The following is a 7,734-nucleotide window of genomic DNA, read 5'->3' as shown; positions in this document are numbered from 1 at the left end:
GCATCATCATATGTACCTCCCCTTAGATACTAATACTTGGACACAGTGGATATGGATATGTGGATATGTCGGAACCCGGGGCATCCTTAACAGGGTGTTGCTGTAGACCCTTAATTGGATGGTCTGCACGCGTAGGGCTGTTTACAAGCGTACGGGTCTTGAGTATTTGTTCGTACGTGCTGGCTAAGAGTTAGTCCCCCGGTTGGACGGCTCGTTCCCTAGCCACATGGGTGTTGAGGATTTCCTCCATGTGGTTTAGTTAAACGATCCCCAGATTGGATTGTTGTCCCCTGGTACATGATGATGGTGAGAGGTGGGTGTTCTTATATATATATATATGTATTTATTCATTTATAGGCATACATATTACATATATGTATATGTAGGATTTGATTCTGGGTTGAGATTCGCGAGATTGTGCTTTGTGAGTACCCTGGACATATAAATTCCAGGCCCAAGATGACATATTATTGAAAAAAGACTCGATTTGAAGTGCACAAAAGTCCGCCATGCACGAGCCATATCCTACATGCCACGCCAAAATAGAAATCTATCATGACAGAAGCTGAGATTAAATTTATAAGGATGCATTTAGCACTGCAAATTCGTGCCAATTGTCCTATCAAGCGTCATACTTAAAAAAGCACGCCAAGCGACATGCCATGCCAAGCGAGAAATTATTATCCCACAACAAGCTTAAGTGGGCCCAAGCCACTCGAATGCCCGGGGCTTGCTTGAGTGGGTTGTGTTATGGATGGTGACAAGTTATCATGGGGCCCATCGATGGGTCGAGAAATGGAAGTCTCGGGTCGCTTGGGGGCCTCGGGACTCAAGCCCATTTTTTAGGCCCAAACGTGGGTAAGCACAAGAGAGAAAATAGCCCCATTACTCCAACTAAAATAGCCCAACCAAAATAGCTCATTGCCCCAATTAGAATAAGCCAACTAAAAGGCCCAACACTTGATCAGATTACCCCATCCATTAGATGAATCATGTGGTGGACTTAAAAAGCCTATGTAATTAGAATAAAAAGGGAGCACAAGTCTTGGCACTCAGCTGGGAGAGAAAATCACGAAGGAGCTTGGAAAGTCCACACGTGATTGGCTGCTGGGAGGCTTGGGAGCAAGTTCCAAGCAAAAATCCTTCAAGGAACCAAGGGATATTAGCACGCAAGGAAGGATGCCATTCCTTAAACCAGCAGGCGCACCCACTTTCTTTCCTTCAGCAGATTTGGCCATGGAAAGAGGAAGAAAGAGGAGAAAAAAGATGGGTGAAAAAGGGAAGTTCCCCTCTGAGGCAGCCGCTGGAAGAAACTTGGAGCACCCAAAATCTCTGATTTTGTGGGATTGGGCAGAGCTGACTTTGCCACCATGAAGTAAGTCAAGAAAGAGGAGAAGAAAGGAAGAGGAAAGCTTAGCTAGATTGGGAAGAAACCATTAGGGTTTCTTGGAGAAGAACAAACCCCAGCAACTATAAATAGAGCATCTTCTACCCAACACAACACAACCCACAACCTTCAGAGAGCAAGCTTCCTCTCTTGCATGCAAAACCCAGCAATTTTCGTGCTATCCTTGCCCATTTTTCCCTTATTTCCCCTGTTTTGGCAGATTGACATAAGCTTTGACAGAGTCACCGTCAAGCTACCGGAAGCTACGAAAATCACCCAAAACTCTCCACCAATCCTCCTTAGAACCTCTCATCTCTTCCATTAGAACCTCTGACCTTCATAGGAACCCACGTTCTCTCTCCTAAAGTGCTAAACCCATGATAATTCTGCTCTCATGCCACATGCCTCTCATGCCAAGCCCAAAAGTTTATCTGTAAATGTGAAGAAATTTGATCGGTTCATAATTGTATATCATTTTGTACCCTTCTAGCTTATGATTTGGTTATGGTTTTGAGTTAAACTTGTGCTTTTAATCCTTTTTGTGTTTATCTTTCAGTTAATTGACATTTAGGTAACAATGATGACTTTGGATAGGAAATGATGCAATCCATGCATGTTAAGGCTTGATTTGGGTGAATGGAAGAAGGGCTTAAAGACAAACACATTTTGGCTACAACTCCTTTCCAGCCCAATTTCGTGGGTCAGCTTCTTGGCCTTGGATCAGCATGCTATGGGGCTTGGATGAGGTGAAGATCTTCATGAAACTTGTTCCAATGGGTGTCTAGTACAACATATCCAAATTTCAGCCCAATTGGACATTTGTGGAGTGCTCAGCCCGCCCAACACTCAACCTTGCTCAGCAGGATTTGCAGCTGCCAGCTTTGAGCCTTGTCTCCTCCTTTAAGCCATGTGCCTCACCCATGCTGCAACTGACTTTGGATCCAACATAATGAGTGAAGTGGGGAGGCATTCCAGCTATGAAAGTCTAAAGGATCAAGTTGGTACATGCTGGAGTTATTATAGAGAAAGCATGTGCATGCATGTAAAGCATAAATGAAATGAAGTCAATTCCAGTCTCTGTTCGGCAGCCAAATTGCAAGGCCCAAAACGCATACTTCTACTGCTCCGATGGGAATACTTTCTTCATAGAAGTTGTTCCAATGGGTGTCTAGTATAACATATCCAAATTTCAACCCCATTGGATACGTTTTGAAACCTGTGGCCTTCCTACACCAAGTCTGGTTCAGAAAACTCGTTTTTCAGCAACCAAAAGGCAACCACATGGGTTGGCAGCAAAAGGCAATCACATGGGTTGGCAGCAAAGGGCAGCCACATCTGACCACCTTTGAACCCATGTGATGAAAGCTTGAGGTGCAGCAAATGATGAAGGATGGTGTGGGAGTTCATCATGATGTTCCTCCCTCTTAGCCCTATAAATAGAGAAGCCTTCAAGCTTCAAAACACACCCCAAGGGGGGGAGCTCTCAAACACTTCTCTAGAGCTCCCTTTCCTTCTCTCCCTCAAATTCTCTTAGTTTCCTTTCAAGTTGTCAATTGTTGTAACAAAATGAGTTTACTAAATTTTCTTTCAAGTTTTCTTAGTTCCACTTTACTTTTATTGTAATGTACATTCTTTCTTAAGTATTCAAGTTTAATTAGTTTCCAAGTTTCAATTATGGTTTTTGTTCTTATTCATTATGCTTATAAGTTAATATGCTAGTTTGAATGATTGATCACCATTTAGGCTTGCATGTTAGCTATCTTGGTTTGAATTAAGAGTAGACACCATGCTTTAATTCGAATTGAACTATGAATAGGAAGAGTATGTATGGACATTCGACAACAGGGATTAGATACATACTTGGTTGTTTAAATTGTCCTTCTATGCTTAATGGGTTCATAATGCTTAATTTTAGGTTAGACAACAAATGATCAAATTAGGGAATTAGGAACACAAGGTTATGACCAAACACCATGGCTTAATCATACTTTAGCTAGAATCAATCCGTTAATCTAATTGAACTTGGGAACTTATTTGCTTGAGTTATTTCCTTTTTTTTGTTTTATTTATTTTCTTTTTTCATTTCTATTTTGTGTAGGGGAAACAAATTGGATCATTCAATCACCAATCCTCGTGGGATCGACCTCGCACTTACATATGCTATACTACCAAACGGCTCGTGCACTTGCGAGTATCACAAGTTGAGGATGCAGTTGAAACCATTTTGGTGCAGCTGAATCGACGCAACAAAATTATCTGTAAGTTGCTGTTGTTTTTGTTGGAGAAGATAACCAAAATACTTCCTAAGGCTTTGCTGCCCTTTCAAAGCATTTTGGGGCTTAATTTTCGAACTCAGACAAAGGGGACAATTTCATCAGCCGAGCCCACTTGCTGCCGGAAGAAAAAGGCCCCTACAGTTGCAAGTCACAATTATGGGCCATTGAACTAATTTCCAGAAACAAATTGACCACGTTGGCTTAACTAATTATATAGGGTTTGGTCGATGTTTGGTTTTATCGAATTTGTTTTTAACAAAACATTTGGTAGTCTACACTGTCTTGCATGCATATGGATTTTGAAATGAGTTGTGATGTGTTTATTTAGTTTTCTCTTTATGGTGTTGGTTACTTTTCAACCAATTAACATGTGATTCTCCTCGCAAGGAATTTGAAAAGAAACCAGTCTTCAATTCGTATGGTCATATTTTCATGTTTTCATTTGTTTGTGTAAGAAAAGGAAATGTAACAAAAAGTATAGTTTCTTTTGGTTCTTGATATTCTTCAATACAAAAATCAGTATTGAAACAGATTCATTAATTGAGACTGTCTTATCTCACAAGCAAAACCAAAATTATATTTATTAGCCTAATTTTGTTTTTCTGTCTTTGTATTTTAGATAGCTGTTGTGATCCTGCTTTTGTGTGGCTGTTTTTCAAAGTGCTTGATAGCTTCTTTGACTACAGGTTAGTGTTTCATCCATTTTTCAAAAGTCTGCATGCATATGGTGGCTGTAGCTTATTGATTGCCAAATATTATGACAATTGAAAATTCTCATTTCTGTGGTTCTGTCAATATCACGGTGCATTTGCTTTGCTTAATTACAGTTTAGGTGTGATTGATAATTTAAAATTTTATAAATGCATGTTTTTTCTCCTTTCCAGTTATCAATCTGTTGCTTGGGGTTTTAAATTTCTGTGCATAATGCGTAAAAGGAGATAGCAAATGAAATCAGATGATGCAAGAAGCTCATAGTTTTGCCATTTCAAATGGTATAGAAATCTCTTATGAAAGTGTTTGTCTTGTCGATGATAAACATATAAAACCAGAGAAGAAAATGTGTCAGATTCTAACAATTTACTAATTATCGATTTGAAGAAGAAAAAAGCCCAGGGCAGTTCCAAAATTGCCTCTCCTACTTCCACACCAGAGTTTATGCTCTTTCCTTTTCAATTCATTCATCTCATTAATGTACACATTACATACATAATATTTCATTGTTCACAGCTTATTTCCCCACTCAATTTCTCTATATTAAGTGGTAGTTGATTGCATTGAATTTGGGCAAAGTTTCCTTTCTCATTGTCTTCAATTATGATTCAATTTTAAAGAAAATTTATCAACTCTTCTTTTAAAATATGATTTTTCTCAAACGTCTTTTAGAATGCAATTTGGTTTCATTCCTTTGAGCCAATGTGTTTGATTTTAAAGCATTTGCCTTGCATTAATTTTTGTGGTTTACACAAGTGATGTACATATATTTCAATTCTCCCTGATTCTAATATTTTAGTCACTTGAAATTTTTGTTCATACTAAGAAACTTCCCTGTTTTTAGAAGTTGGGGTATGGATATTTGATAACTTCAATAAATATATAAATTTATTTACTCTTTTTTATTAATTATTAAATTTTTATTTTATTTTCCGTATTTTTTTGGAGCTCCCATATGAACTGACTTTCAATTACATTTTTCAAATTTGAAACATTGTTATTAAATGTTTTAATTGTAATTAACAAAACTATAACCTATAGCGTCTTATCTCTACCTTTATTCTACTTCTATAACATATAGCTGTTTATACATCATTGCTGCGTTTAGAGCTTACTTCTCCACTAGATTATCTTACTTCTGTAACAAATTTGCTCATTAGGTCACTAGATCATCTTATTTCTGTTTATAGGTTATCAGGCATTTTTAGATCATTTAAATTGTGGTTTTTGCAGTTTTTGTTGTTGGCCTTAATTCTATAACAATAGCCATTCTCTTTGCTCAAATTTTCTCATTTGTCGACACTAACACCTACTGTTTACCAAGTTTATACCAACTGAGTCAACACCCCTTGATTTGATTCTATTAAAATTGTCACAATTGTTTTCAGTTTATTTCAATTGATTCAATAAAATTGACCTTATACTTTTATCCATCGGATTAATAGAATGCTTGATGTATGTAAATTGTTATTTCTCTGGTTTACTTTTTTAACTTAATTCTATCATAATAATTAACGCTTGCCATTTTTCAATTTTATACCAACAGAGTTAAAACCTCTTGAATAGAGAAGAGGGAACATCAGCCAGCTATGCAACAAATGCAGCAACTGCTAGATGCCCTTGCAAGAAACATCAAAAAAGAAAAATCCATGTCCATCACCCATTAAAATATAGATAGACGCCTGTACAAGTTTTTTTAAACAATATGCAGCTCGAGGCTGCTCATATTTTGATGTTTTAATAGCTGCTTGATATATTAAAATATGCATAATACTTTTACAACTTAAACTTGCTAAACTAAGCATGATGGCACTGTTTAGATCTCAATTTATATATAAATAGGGCCAGTATTTTAAAATAATAAGCAGCACATATATCATCTTATTAATTTATCTATCTTACTTAATTTATTTTTTTGTAACTTAAACGTACTAAACTAAGCATGATGCTACTATTTAGATCTCAATATACATATAAACAAAGCCATATTTCCTACATATTTTTACGACTTTATACACATTTGATGCAATTTCAAAACCCGCAGCATCGCGCGGGCGCCTTTGCTAGTATGTACCTATTAGAGAAAGAGACGATTTGCTTTGACCTTAAAGAATATTAAACTGAATAAAAGCCTAGAAATTAAAGAAACATTAAAAAGATATTAAAATCCTATAAATTAAAGACAAAGGGGGAAAATGAAAATTGAGGAGAAATAACCCAATATTAAACTTACAAGAGTGATGTAGCTTCTAGAGAATGGCTCAATTGATCCAAAAAGAAAAATTAAAGTAACAGTGGAAGAGGAGGAGAGGGAGATGAAGGGTCTGAATTGAGGAGAATAGAAGAACAAGAGAACGCGGTGGAAAACGTGAAAACAGATGGATAACAAATGTAAATTGTAAAGTTAATGAAGGTTATTTTGGGTAGTTTGAAAAATTCATTAAACATCCAGCACCTCCTGAGGGCTAGTTTAACATTGTTGTGCTGTGAAAATAATCGCTGTCAGATTTGCTATGAGATAAATCAACTATGAGATAAAGCAGTTTGACATTTGGTAAATTTTATGTTAAAAGTGTTGTTGGTACTTATTTCCGCATAATCAAAAAATGAAAGCTGCTCAACACCGCCTTCTCCAAATTGCTTTGGGTGGCAGTAATCATTCCATAAAAGTGATTTTCAAACTTTTTACCAAACATGCTGGGATTTAAAAAAATTTAAAAAAAATCACTTATAGCCTCCAATAGGAAATGAGCGCCCATTTCACATTGCTTATTTGGGGTGATAAGTGATTTTTTAAAAAATTTGGGAAGCTCAGCATGTTTGGTAAATTATGAGAAAATCACTTATTGTTAAAAATTGATGTGAGAGAAAGCTATAAGGGAAGACAGCTAATGAGGTGCTTTCATTTTTTGCTAGGGACAACCCAGTAAGCATCTGGCGACGACGACTTGATGGGAATAACCAAGTAATTTAAAAATAAAAATAAAATGTAAATATCAAAAAGAATCAAAAAAGGAGATGTAATTATACGTGGCACAAAAGTCAAAGGACTTATATCAACAACAACAAATATGAGGATTGCATCCAACTTCTGTTTTCGATTTTGGACTTATACCGAATTTTCTATAATTTAAATTTGTGTTTGTAATTTAAGGTTTACAATTAGAAGTGCCTGTCTTGGATACAGTACAAGTTAGACACTCTGCTTTATATCCATTTGTTACGCTTACTGGGTTGTTACTTCCACATTTGCTAGGGACAACCCAGTAAGCATCTGGCGACGACGACTTCTTGTGGTGGTGGACATGAACGAGCAGAGCAATATGAGGGAAAACCTTTTCTTGGGAGACCAAAGAATCA

General features: G+C 36.7%; 1 long non-coding RNA gene across 1 annotated transcript; it reads left to right on the top strand.

Moving 5' to 3' along the window:
* The first annotated feature begins 3,008 nt into the window (after window positions 1-3,008).
* On the top strand, window positions 3,009-5,798 carry LOC148297277 (uncharacterized). Its single transcript, XR_015833007.1, has 3 exons — window positions 3,009-3,645; window positions 4,283-4,349; window positions 4,548-5,798. It is a non-coding gene; the product is annotated as an uncharacterized LOC148297277 (long non-coding RNA).
* Window positions 5,799-7,734: the final 1,936 nt, after the last annotated feature.

This window comes from Prunus avium, chromosome 1, assembly GCF_965620075.1.
Source record: "Prunus avium chromosome 1, drPruAviu1.hap1.1, whole genome shotgun sequence".
NCBI lineage: Eukaryota > Viridiplantae > Streptophyta > Magnoliopsida > Rosales > Rosaceae > Prunus > Prunus avium.
Note: the sequence above shows the minus strand (reverse complement) of the source record. Positions and strands in the feature narration are given on the sequence as shown.